This window comes from Corapipo altera, unplaced genomic scaffold, assembly GCF_003945725.1.
Source record: "Corapipo altera isolate COAL_440 unplaced genomic scaffold, ASM394572v1 23, whole genome shotgun sequence".
NCBI classification, from domain to species: domain Eukaryota; kingdom Metazoa; phylum Chordata; class Aves; order Passeriformes; family Pipridae; genus Corapipo; species Corapipo altera.
In genome coordinates this window covers 22,276,534-22,290,971 of record NW_020884878.1, presented here as the reverse complement: position 1 = coordinate 22,290,971, position 14,438 = coordinate 22,276,534, and the positions used below count along the sequence as shown (strand labels likewise).

At 34.5% G+C, this 14,438-nt stretch overlaps 1 protein-coding gene across 15 annotated transcripts in view; it reads left to right on the top strand.

The window, feature by feature from the left end:
• Positions 1 to 14,438, top strand: part of AKAP6 (A-kinase anchoring protein 6) — a 274,869-nt gene that overhangs the window by 172,348 nt on the left and 88,083 nt on the right. The gene's annotated exons all lie outside the window — the stretch shown is intronic.

Below are 14,438 nucleotides of genomic sequence, written 5' to 3'. Positions count from 1 at the left end.
GATATTCTTAAGAAATATTTCCCACTGTTTTGTGTTCAGTTAAAACAAGGATGTACATTTTATATGTCTATTTCTCTTTTTAAAATATCTGATGTATTTAAAAAAAAGTATTGATATGTTGTGTGATTTACAGTCTTGGAAAAACTAACACAGTCATAACTCTGCAATTTTTGTGATGCATGAAGATCAGATTTTTTAATGTTGGTTAATGCTTTACTAATTAAAGTATGCATGTTAATTAAAGCAGAGGCTAATGTTAATTACCTATATTAATGGAATCTCATGTAGCACCTGCCTGAAGCAATGGGTTCAATTTTCAAAATATCTCAATTAAGACTGAAACTTTTGATTTGCATCTAGTAGGGTTTCAATTAACTGCATTGCAAACTTAAATAACACACTTAAAGGGATAATATCACCAATCACATGCAGCACAGTGGAATTGGTCGGTTCAATTATTGACTACAGCTGTGAGAGCTTTCACAGTTGGTAGGTAAGTACTATGGTATTGGCAAGTGATTATTGTCTAGGGCTGTCATCACTTCTGTGGCTGTTGTAAGAGAGATGTTAAATTGCTGTACTTAGGTCTCACTGCAATTCCATTGTTGAGGGAGACAAAAATAGAATGATGTTTGCTCACATCCAGCATTTAACGGTGAAGATTCAGCTTGTTCCTCTGAAATAAATGACCACTGTTTCATGACATGGTAAGGCATTTTATCAAATGGGAAAACAGCATTTGTGATAAAGTGTACAATGTTGCAGTGTACTTCTCAGCCAAGCCACGAGATGTGATTGTATTCCCAATCTCTGTTTCAGCCGCCACAGCATTACGTGTTGACATAGGAGTCTTTAATGAGCAGCTTCAGGAAGCGATTAACAAAGCACTAGAAATAGATGCAATCATGCTGATTGGAAATTCTACCTAAGCTCCATAAATAAGACCATAATGTCCTGCTACCATACAACTTTCTAGGGTAATTATTCCTGATAGCTCCAAGATTCGAACTTTTAATCTGAGCCTACTAAGACACTGATGGTTCGGTTGCAATGAAACCAAGATCCCTGAAAAAAAGCATACTAACTTTTGCTGGTTTGGACATGCAGCTGAAGAATAAATATAGGGATTTATGGTCAAATACAAAATTTTTTTGTACGTGTAATGCAAAAATATCTCTAAGCATAATTCCTATGTGGCTTCTGTGGAAACAGACTGCTAGAAAGTCAGTTTTCAACCATACTCAGCAAAGAGAACCTGGAGCACAAGATTACCTGTGTGCTTATATATGAGGATCTCTCATCCATACCTATGTATTTTCCTGCTAAAAATACCCTTAGGCTTTGGACCATCCCACTACATGGATGCTGACTCTCTATATAATAAAATGCCTGTCCCTGTTAATAAAACCTCTAATATTCTATTGTAACACTCTGGCTTAATTCCTCCATTTTAATTAGTGCTATGACAAAAGCAAAAGTATCCTCACAGTATCAGTCAATCTGTTTAAGAAATGTGTGAGATTAGAATAAAACTTTTTTACCAAACTGCATTGAAGATACTTGTTTTAATGACCCCTGACTTCTGAGTTATCGGTTTGTGACCTCTCTTGGGTCTAGATTAATCAGTGTGTAATGCTTTTGTTGCTGTTTTCACTTCTAAGGAGCCTATGTCCTACACCATGTTGAACAGTGATTAGATAGTTTATAACTCATGCTTGTTTTGTCTCTGAAAACAAATTAAGGTCTATCGTAATCTGAGTGCCCAGAATCCCCATGTAGTAATACTCAACTTCTTTAACAGTATACTGTAAAAATGTAATTATTGTCTTATTTATGGTTACTGGAAATATGCATCTTTTAATTAAAGCTTTCCCTTGACATATTTTTTGTAGTAATTGTACTTCAGGCTCCTTGAGTCAATATGCATCATATTTTAGCTGCAGAAAAGTCACATCTTCATGGGTCAGGTGTTAAACTAAAAAGATGCAGCAGGTATGACTATTATGCTGTGATATGTTATTTTGATCTGAGTTATATTTCCTAATGTTGAAGAAAAAAAGGTTAAATTCTGTGATTATGTAGTGACATGAACATTTTTTACATAAGTTTGTCATCTTTTGACATCTATACCTTGAGAGAGGTGATTTTGCTATTCTCAGTCTGGTTCCTTTTCCTTTTGAATTTAAAGTGTTTGTTCATATCCATTAAAACACGTCTAAACTTTAATAAAAATAGCCAAGTATCTTCTGTTTGTTGGACCCTTCGTAGCACAGAACACTGTAATAATAAATCTTGTATTAATATGGCAATTTTAACTATATTCTAAATGAGAAATAATACAGCACCAAACAGGCAGCATCTCATGTAATGGTCATGTCTTTGATGCAAATCTGTTGAAATCATTGTATTTACAAGATTACTGAGATTAGGTCTCTCTGGGTATTAGTTGGCCCAAAGGCACTTAGCCAATTAAGGCTACTGGAAAAAATGAAAGCAATCCTACCTGAAGCTTTCTGAAAGGAATCTTTAATACCATTTACTGCTCTTGCTATATAGGGACTCTAATATAGCACTTCCAATATCTTGAGCATGCTTCATTTGGTTTTATTTAGCTGGGGTGTTTTTCTTAAGTCTAAGAGAAGAAGAAACATTTTATTCATTGTTGAAATTACGAAATAATATTACTTAAAATGCACTCTCAATGAGCAATTAGGGAACAAGGAAGGAGGAAGGTGACCATGCAAATTTGGGTGGATTTTTGTCAATGGTGATTTGAAAGGTACAACTGTAAAATTCTTATTCTTACATTTTGGCATTCATACTCCTCCTAGAGTGTTTTCTTTATAGGTTAAGACCTTAGGTGCTTTAGCCAAATCAACTGTGCAGGTTTGGGCCTGGAGTAACAGAGGCCTTGAAGAAGAGTAAAACTACAAGTACACAGAATGTATTCTGTCTGTTATACTGTGACGTTTTCAACAAGAATGGAAAGAGCAAGTTGGTTGAGTCACATCAATCAGGGGCTAAAATGTATGGTATAGTTTTTTGAAGCGTTCCCATAAGACCAAGTTGTGCAATCTTTGCTCTGGAAAAATTCCCTTATATGCTTATACTTACTTAAAGTGTCTAAGGAATTTGAGCACTGGATATTGGCTTTACTTTTAAAGTTATTTTTGGAACTTTGACACATATAACATAGATATGAATCAAAACGTACCTTAAAGTGCTGAGATAAAAGGTTTCCACTAAATTTTGTCTTGGTAATGCAATGAAGTGTTATCACTTAGAATCGTTGTCAAAGTAAGGTGTCTGACATGTTTCTGAAAAGGCAACATTCATGAAAAAAGGACAATTTTTATTGTTAGAAAAGAAATGTCAGTTTTCTTATATTTTAGGGCTTTAATTATTCTCTTACTTTGTCTTAGCCTAAAGCAGTCTCTCTACAAGAGTGGATCATATATTAATATTTTTTATATATATGTAAACTGACTTTTTAAAAATAATTTTATCACATCTGGTTTTACTGCGTGGTGCTGCATGTCTCCAGAGGCATAGAGAATTTTTATTTTCAAGTAAATTTATATTAGTTACAGTCTCCAGCTGTTTTAGATATAGAATCATTTCCTGTTGGTACCGTTTCCAGGACAATTCTCTTTTTTTTTCTCAAAAGAATGAGAAATTTAATTTAACAAAGACATCCTATAATTGCCTTTGTATCTAGCAAGGTATCTAGCAATCTAAATATTTTATTTTATTTAAAACATCTGTCTACGTAATATCATATGACTATACAAGCCTATATCAGCCTCCCAAAAGACAGCTGCTGCCACTTTTATTTAATTTATAAGAGACCAACAAAATTGCTGCTTAAGATAAAGCCCGTCTGCCACTGACTCATATATAAAAAAATTTTTCAAGATGAAAATTGCTTGCATTTACAGTTCTTGTTAAACTAATCTAGGTCTTTTTCAAATTTAGAAGCATCATTTTTCCTTTTCTCTCTATTCCCTCACCCCCACACCAGTCACTATGGAAACTATGGAACTTTGCATAAACTTTTTTTATAAGCTCTTTTTTTTTTGAGATTGAAGGTAAATTTCTTTTAAAGATGAAATGCAAACTAGAGTCACATCTTAATTGCCTGCTTGTGAGATCTATTTATCTCCTGCTATCTTCATTTTCACAAACATTTGGTGTGCATTATACTGGTCAGAATTTTCATGCAGTTTTTCAGAAAATATATGGAGGAAGTGATAATGTCAATATAGAACTTCATTTGTTTTTTGTTGCTAAGCTTTGTTTGCAGTGATTGTACACTGCTTCTTTACGTGAGGCAACTCATACTGAAAAGAAAATATTTAATGGATAGTATCAATTTAGGCACAGCAGCTGTCCTAGAAAAATAGACATAGATATTTTACAGTATGTCTAAATAAGACAAGTTTACCTTTTCCAAGGAAGTAATCAAAATATTCCTTTTTGGAGAACTAAGACTATGAAAGGAAAATGTTTATGGTTCCCTACTGGCACACAGTTATGATTGACAGGAAAAACCAACACGTATGCCACATGAGACATCTTGTTCAGGAACTTTCAGGAGGGTAGTAAATTGGTGTTGGCACAAACACAAAAAAAATAAAATGACTTGATTCAGCAGTTTTCCATTCTAAATCCCTAGGCTTGAAAGAAAGAAGTAAATATTCATCAAATGATCAAAATTTATATTGATTTTTATTCTGCATTAGCAGCTCAAAGTCAAGATTCTTGACAGGGTGGATGTCGGTTTGAATGATTCTCTTTGAAATAAGGATACAGGCACTGGGCTGAGTGCTACTGTGCATTCCTGAACCATAGGAAAAAACTATTAGAACCCTAGGAAGCTAAATTTTTTAAAGAATACTATAAAGGCATGCTTGTTCTGTACTGTTTTGATAACTAAATTGTTGTTATTAGTATGTAAAGTAATTCTTGTTGTCCCTGTGTTACTCTATCCTTTCCATTATCATCTAAGGATAACTTTTCTGTAGTGCTTCAAAGTGGAATGGTAGTTCATGTACTATAGTAACTGAGTTAATATCAGTACTTTCCAAAAGAAGTGTATTTTAGAGTGCTAGTCTGGCAGAGAAAAGGAAGCAAAGATTGTATCTGCACATTATACATCTTTAATTTTGCTGTTTCTACCAGGGAGTAAATAAAGATCTTGGGGGAGGGGGTGATGGAAGCAGGATGGAAATCCAGGGAAAGAGAATGTGAGTGTGAATGCAGCACTGAAACACAAATGTGATGACTATGATTACCGAGCTGTGAGATTTAATGAGAAAGCCTGAATTAGAGTGAAGTAGAAAATCATAACCATCACCTCTAGTCTATAGGAGTATAATTGGATCTCAGCCTACAGCAAAAGTAAATAAATAAGTTAGTGACATTTTTAACAAAATTAAATATATTGAGAATAAAAGAGAAAGTTATCTCCATTACTGTACTGTTGTAGCATACTTCTTTTCAAGTTTCTCAGCTTGCATTAAAATGAGATTCATTGTCATAAAATGGAAGAAAATAGTGTGTGTTTGTGGGGGGATTAAATAAAAAGCAAAGTAAGGCAGAAATACTGTAACTATGATAGTTTTAGCAAATTTCCCGAATGTCCTAGGTTCTTACAATTCAACAAACATCTTTAACAGCTTAGCTTTAAAATTAAATTTTACAAACATTATGGGTAATGCTTTAATAGTATGCAAATTGCAATGAAGTCAGCAGTGGCAAAGCTGACCTCTTAGCAATACAAATATTTTATGTTTAAAACAGTTATCTCTTTACAGTTCCCTCTACCTCAGTAAGTGTCAGGTTCTTCAAGAGGCTCCTCATCTGAGGATCATACATAAACTCAAAGGAGCAGCAGCCTGGGTCTGCTTTTTATACTTGGCAAGATGGTTGTACAAATTAACATATTAAGCTATATGTGTTGCTGTTGCTACAATAATTCCTAATGGTTTTACTAATAATATTTTTTAAAATTTCCTCAAAATTCTGTTTTTAGTTTTCTGCTTCTGATTTTCCTCAAAACCCAAAGAAACATATATATGTATATATCTATATCACACACAGATATATATATATCTCACATATATATATGGATAGGAAAAAATATCTACAGAGAAAAATACTTAACCTGCATTTCCCTGCTGTTATTAAATAAATTAGTGACATTTAGTTTTTATCCTACTTCATAGTCTGAATATTCTTACTTAATCTTACAGTGGAGACAGTCTTGTGTTCAGATTGCACAAGTTTATGTTATTAATAGCTCAATATCTAAAAAGCTGTTAAAAACTCCCCTGTAATTTCTCACTGTAGGAGGAGAAAGAAGGAATAAGAAAACATTTGCATCTCTAGGGGTAATATAACATCAAACAGACTATCTAGGCATGGAAAGAATCACCTTCAGTTTCAGAACAAGTCAAATAAGCATTCAATGAGCGTCTTTGAGGTACAGTCAGTGTAGGAGTTTTGACTTGAAAATGTTTGACACTATCAAACCTCTCAAAATATTTGACTCAAAATATTGAATCAGAAGTAGATTTTAGATCAAAACTTCTGCAGTTTTGTGAGTTGATATGTCTAGGAAATTTTGGAACTAGTTGTTTGGAAACTTACATATGTATTTGTAATGATTAGGTTAATAGATATGAAACATTTCTCAAGCATATAGAAGTTTAAAATGGAGCTACTTGGAAAAAATCAAGCTGTTTATGTACTACTAAAAATAATTACTGTGTAAAGTGCTCACAAATGATGTAGTATTACAGAAAAAATATTTCCTATTTTTTCTGTAATATGGCATTCTCTTACTAGTAATTTCTACATTTTCTGTAGGCTCCTTTCAGCATAAATAACAGAATTATGCAAAAAAATCTCTGTTCATGAAAAGATAGCAAAACAAACCAGAAGTACTATTACAGTATGGTAAAATTAATTAAAACTCAATGCATATTACTAAAGTAACTTCAGAATGAAAGTTTAAAGAAGTAAACAATTATTTTCTATTTGTTTCCAAGTAAGATTTTTCAATATATTAAATTCAGACAACTCAGAAACCACTTTCTGTAAATAACTCATCAGGTTTTACTTCACTGTAAGGCAGTACAGCTCCCAGTGGGGAGAAAAGGGATTTCTCCAAAATATGCCCAAAGTAGATCTCTGAGCAAAATTTCTAAGGAAAAGGCCATAACATTTTTATTAGCTCATTCATGCCTTTCTGGGATGTGTTGGATAGTTTTCTGCAGGAAGTATTGGTTTTGCAAGACCTACCTTCCCTCACTATTTTTGCATAGACGTGTATCTGTCAATCTGCTACAGGGCTGGGGGAGGAGGAATGTGCACCAGCACCCTGGAGTTTCTCTTGCACAAGTGTACTGTCCTGAATGTTGAGCATGGCTACCTCTAACCTTAAGGGCATGGCCACTTTGAATGCTCAGCCTATAGACTGAGCTAGGTGATTTGCCTGTACACAAGCCTTTTAGAGAAGTGTGATTTTTAGAAGTATGAGTGCACTGGATGATAGGCAGACTCTTTAACAATCTCTATTTAACACTTCATTGCTTTAGAAGTGCAAACACAGGAAATGTTTGGAACAATCAGAACAGTGTAAATAGTGGAGGTTTTAAGTAAGTAAGATTAAGTTTGTAATTTTAGCACATTGAAGAAAGACTTTCTGTGCATGACTAGTCTATCCTCTTCTTGACTTGAGAATCTTGAGGCTGGCACAGAAAGTTTTTCAGCCTTCTATATGTACAACATGTTTGTCTTCTGGCCTCCTAAAATAAATTGTTTTCTCTGACTAACAGGAAAGAAACCATGGTTATGTTGATGAACTTCTAATTTAATAGGACAGATTCTAGGCTTTTAAGAATGGGACTGTTTTGGCTTACTGTTATTGTGGTATGTGAAGAGGTGTCACTGAAGGAGCTGGAAGGCATGTGGCAGTTTTGAAGAAATGCACTCTGTTATGTTGATGGGTTAGGCTGGATCTGCATCCTTGTTAATTTGTATCTTTTATATAGTTTTGGCGAGCACTGTTCTGTCACCGCAACCCTTTCCATTTTCAGAGCAAACCTGCTCCCCACCTGGCCTCCCAATTATTAAAAACTCTTCTTTTACATCCTACCTGTCACTCTTTTCTGCAGGCTGGAGATACAGACCTACAAGACTAGAAAAGTAGCAAAAATTGTTCGATTTCCATTCTTACAAAAACTTTTTTTTACCTGGAAATTTTTGGAGGCTATTGTCAGAAATTATTCAGTCTTTGGAAGTCCCTGAAGAGGTTAATCCTTTCATACTTTTCTTCAGTGCTTTTCGTTATTTGTAATATAGGGAACTTCTCTGTGTACATAGCTGAGATCTGTTTGATGCATAGGGCATACCATGCTCTTGTGTTGTGTTTAATGTTACACTGAACACAATGAAAGGCCAAGTGAACAGTCAGGAATTAAGACACCAGAGGTCCAGATTTTAAATTAACAGCATGATCATGGCATCTCCATGGATTTGGTCGGACAATGCTGCTGAGGCCATGCTACTGATTGCATTTGTGCTCCACAGTCCTGAAGTCACAGGTCATGTATTTCTGAAAGCCAAAGGAAACCCTGCAAAAAAGTATTGCTGTTATTTACAGGCTTTTTTTCACCCTTTTTTCGTCTCTTATTATTTCTCTTGGCTCTGAGAACTGCCTGAAGTTCTGCTTGCTATAACACAACCCTGCCTGTCTAAAATTTCATTTTATGGCTTCTGTGGATGGACCTACAATTCACTGTACTGTTACTGCTGTTACTTAAACTCTACAATGAATTTAAGTACCTTGATATGGAACAATGTTGTTGCCTTGTAATTTTGCTCCTTCTGTGTGGAGATTTGATGTTATTGTGACTTTGTTTTAGTATACTGAAAAACAAAGTGATAAAGTTATTCATGATATAAAAGCATTTCTGAGATTTATAATGATAAAAACACTTTGCTACAATTTTTACTGGTAAGAAGCATGTCCTGATTAACAAAATTAATTTTTGTTAAAAAAACACAGTGTGTCCTTTGTAATAGGACTCTCAAATATTCAGATCTCAGTAAACATATTTCATGATATATGACTATTTTTTAATCAGATTCAGTCCTGGAGAGAGTGTGCAAGATCAAGAATGGAAAAGGCAAGGAAGCCAAAAGCAGGAAGGGTAACAGACTAAGAAAGTAGTCAACAGCAGCAAGGTCCCTGTTTTAATTATGTGTGTGTGGGGGGGAAATGCCTACACTTAGAGTAGAAGCAGTCACTTGAAGTCCAAGAAGCCTACCGCTGCCAAGCTATGACCTTAAAGGCATTTCCAACCTAAATGATGCTATGATTCTGTTGTACAATGCCATTTGAAATGCTGCAGTGACTTCTTAGAAGCACTGCTTCTACCTTAAGCGTTTTCATCAACAGAAGACCTGTTGGCTCAGTGTAGGAATGGAGTGATGGATGAGAAAGTTTGTCTGTATAAAGCCTTTGGTCAAATACTTGCCTACTGAAGAACTCTTTCTGTAATCTACATCTCCATGGAAGATACTTTGAGGCATATACTTCTCACCATAATTTTATTCAGCAGCTATACTCTGAGAGGGTCTTTTTCATATTCTGTAATAAAGCCTTCTCCAGAACTTTGCAATGTGGAGAAGTAGCCAGAAAATTGTGACAGAAAGCGACAAAAAAGGCTTAAGTATTTAATCACATAAATGCTACTCTGATCAACTTAATTCTGGCAAGGAATTGCTCTCAGTTTTATTTCTCAAGAAACTGACCAACTGCAAAGATATACCGTGACAAGCTCAGAAGTTCATCCTTTTAAAATGAGGCAGCTAAGTATGCACTTCTATAAAATATACATATAGCTAGTATTCTAAATCTACATGCTGCATAGGAGCATCTGACCACCTCATTGTTTGGCAGAAACTGGAATTTGTGCTTTAATTTAATAAACGTAATACATAAACAGCTGAGGTTCAAATAATGGCAGAGGAACTGAACTATGTATTTCTCACTAATTCTCACAGCGTAGTGTGGCAGCAGTACAGCTTTTTTACAGAACTTTAGAGAAAGGATAATGCAAGATAGGATACTTTTATAACTTGAATTCAACTGAATGTATTATAATTTCTATATTTGAAACACAGGATAGTTTGATTACAGAAACAGAGTTCGTAACAAAAGACTTCTGCTCGCTGGGAAACAGTGTCTGAAAAAACTTCTCTTTCAAAACCAATTCAGTGATATTTATTTTAGTACATGCCAATATAAAAAAAAATTGCAGCAGAGCAACACTAGTTCTGAGTTCCTATCTCCAATTTACATTGGTGTAAATTTTAAGTCTTTCATTTCACACTCTGTATACAATATAACCTTTCAATCTCCTTCCTCCCACAGTAACAGCCATTATCCCTTGTCTTGTCTTTCTCCACTTCAGAATAAGGTCATTCCAACATGTAGGTCTAACAAGAAATGCAATGTATTTTCATTGATTTGTATTGTCACTGATTACCCCTTTGCGTTATGTAGTGATCTGTGTAGTAAAGGACATTCTATGTTGTCATGCAAAGCCAGTCTTAAGGAAAAGATTCTGCACCCCAGGCTCCCTCAGTTTATTTATAAGGTCTTGTTTTTTAGAAAATGGGCTTTCTAACAATAGCCTTGAAATTATTTACCATTTTTAATCAATTACTAGAACTGAATATTTGGCACTAGTCTAGATTTTTTTCACTGTTTTCCTGCAGAGACTACTGGTTTTTCATAGTCTTGTTCAGAGATTGAACCCTGCAAGTTCAGGAAAATGAGAGCATTTTGTCATTTGATTATTGGGAATATCTCAGTTTAATTTACAATAGAATATTTCAAACTCACTCCATCCTGGTAGGTAGAGAATCTGTACAAGTGTGTAAGAGGACCATCACCACCATCTTTATTGCCTTTTTATTGCAAAAATGGGCACTTAGAAGAGGACCATGAAGTGGAAAACAATTGCTGAGTATAATTTCTTGGCTTTTTTTTCCCCATGTTCAATTTTTCACATATTCTGATGTGCTACATCCTCTGAAAAAAAAAAAAAAAAGAAGGAACTGAATTCCACTTCTGGGATGGGGCACTAAGAGTAAATTAATGATTGCCTCTCACCCAATTCCCATTACCTATATTTGGGATGACACCTATCCCAGTAGACTTTCTCAGGATTTGCTAGATATCCATGTCCATAGAGGTGTAAATGTGATAGAGATTAAGTTCCTAAAAGTTAAGTAATAAGAAAGCATATGTAGAGCAATCTGAAAATGCACATTTAATGTAGGCTAAAACAAGTAACTTTTCTATATTTGATTAGCAATTGATAAAGTTTCTACTTTATTCTCCCAGAATACTGCAAAACTAGTCCTTCATTACCAGTAAAGATTTTAAATTGAAAATAAACTGCAGTAGATTTATTATGTATCTCTGCAGTGTACTATTTTCTATATTGTGCCTTGTACCTGTTAGGTCAGCTTCTGCAGAATGTACTTTTTTGAGACTTAAACTGATCAATACCTACTCAAGGTCTTCAAAGCCTCTTTGGATTTGCAGTTGATATCAGTATAACAGGGACCAAAAAATGCTTAAGTACAACAGTGAGATGGATGAATACATACAGAAAAGAAATCAGAGAGATCCATCTGAAACTGTATGCTGTCTGAGTTTGAGTTGCTGTAATTGTTCACAAACACTGAAGACAGAAATTGGGTTTAAAACCAAAAATAGTTGATTTATGGAGGGATCATATTTCTGATGTACAAGAACTGGGTTGTATTCAGGGTTCGTAGAGTATGATGTTGATGGAGTTTATAATCCTTAGTACAGGAGGGTCTTATATTTGTGAGGAAGAAATACTGGATTATTATTCATTCTTCTCCCTATATTTACTTACTCTTTCCATCCTGTGTTTCCTTTCCCCCAGTATTCTATTTCATCTTTCTTTTTCTTCTCCTGTTTTCTGTATACATTATTGATTTGCCTATTTACAAATATCTTTGCAAGTGAACAGAGAATGAGAGATCTGTGAAAAGCTGCTGCCTTTATTTTTCCAATTTTTTATTTTAAAATATAGAGGAAATTATAGCAAGGCAAATAAGAAAATGCAAGAAAAAAAATCTCAGTTATTGGGATAGTTGTGCTATTTGAGAAATAACAGGTGTTCTTATAGTTCAGAGCTGAATTTTAGTTCATATGTGTGATATTCCAGAGTTTAGGCTACATGTGAATTCCCTCTCTTTGGAGTACCGGGTTGGGAGGTTGTGTACATAATTTCAACAACAGCCAAAAAAACACCAAACCCCCAACCTAAACCCCACCCAAAACCTATAGAAAAAGTAAGAATTACTTATCTTGATTTACAAACCCACCATGATAATTGGGAAAATATTTTACTTCAAGTTTTCCACAAGATTTCCCCTCTAGGCTTAAAACAGTCACAGATTTTAGTTTCTAGATCTAATTGTTTTAGAAATTTACTGGTCACTGACAACAGTGCTTTAGACTGAATGTATCATGTCAACTATAACTAAAATAAAAACAATGAGTGGATAACTCATTGGGAAGAATACATCAAAAGAACAAATTAATAGCCTTATGTGGACAATACAAAATACTGAGCTGGAACACTATTCTTACTGATGAAGAATCCTTCCAAAAAAAAAAAAAAAAAGAAATTTGTTCAGGACCCCCTTTATACTGTAGAAATGGACTGTTTATCAACTCAGAGGAAAATGGACTTGGGGGTGTAAGGGAAACAGGAAGGTGATGATGTTTGTTTATTTGCTGCCTTTGGTCATTTCTGAGTTATATAAACAGCAGTTTTAATTACAGTTTCTGAGAAAGCAGAAAAGTCTTATAGCTTTCTCAGACCTTACCATTGCACTCTAACTGGACAGATCCAGCTAGTTAGTCTTCTATTCAGGTAATGTTTCTTCATCGGTAACCTTTTGTGGTTTAATTTTCCACTATTTTAAAGTATGTATGAAAGCCTTGAATTCCATTTATTTACACCCTTAAAGACCTGCATGGATTAATTGGAATTTTTATCTTTTACCTCCTTGGAAAATTACTAATAATTTCTGTATTTTCTGGTTTTTTGTTTTGTTTATTTGGGTTTTTAATTTCTCGAAAACATTTTGGGGTTTACTGAAAAACATAACTAATCTCACTGTAAGAAGCACCTGAAAGAGAAAACTATAAATGTTTGAGAAATTTTAAAAGGAAATTGAATTTCTAAATGGCCTCCATTATTACTCAGCAAAAATTGCACCAAGGCAAGGCATAAGCAAATATAGGAAACTGCTAGTTTATGAAGACATTACAGCTTTCCTTCAGACTTTCCCTACTGACATTCTTCAGTGCCTGTTTCCCTTCACTTGGTTGCACTTTTCCTACATTTTGCAGATTGCTCTTCTTCTCTCTAGCCATTTCACTACTTTCTCTTTATGGCTGCTGATTGGCAACTGTCAAGCTGTCAGCAGACAAACAAACTTTTCAATTCCTGGCTTCCCACAGCAGAAAATACAGGAGTCCTTACACAAAATTTCCTCCCTTCTCGTTGCATTTTCTTGCCATAGCACCAAATAGTTAAGCAGGCATTCCACTCCTAATGGAAATAAAAGTATGTAGTTACACTGCAGTAGCTGTTTTTGAAGCATTATCAGAATTTGTAATGCTTTTTTCTTTCAATGAAGTATATTAAAAGAAAACAATAGCATACTGGTCACAATGCTTTTGAACTTACTCTACCCTCTGTTTTTTGTACTATTCCTAGGGGCAAGTGTGGCAAACAGCAGATTTTATCCTTGTATCATCTGGTTCTCTGAGCCTCAGAAGCATACTGATTACCACAGCTGCAATAAATAAAGTGTCTATTCAATCAGTTATAATGTCAAATATTATTCAACATTCTTCTGGCCAGGCACAGAGTCTGATGGAAAACAGTACATCTCACTTATTGGCTTTTTCCTTGCAATTAAAATTGCTGAGTAATCAGTGTGCACCAGAAAGCAGAATGTGAATAATGCCAATTTGCTTGGGTTTATTTACACTTACTATTTGAAAGAAAAATACCTGTAGCAATATGGCTTTCATTAATTAGGAAGCAGAAGCAAATTGTCAACAATATCAGTCTTGAAGCCTGTAAGAAATGTAATTTTATATATCTACCTGTTCTATTAGTGCTTAGTTCCTAATATCTTTTTTATTCTTGTCCAGATATTTTTAAGCAGGATTTGATTGGCTATGCATCTCATGGAATATATAACAGTTTCTCTGATAGAAACCTAAATAGTTAATTTCTGGCATTTGGTGTACTTTTTCTCTGACTTAATGGTTCAGCCTTTTTCACTGTCATGCAAGGAGA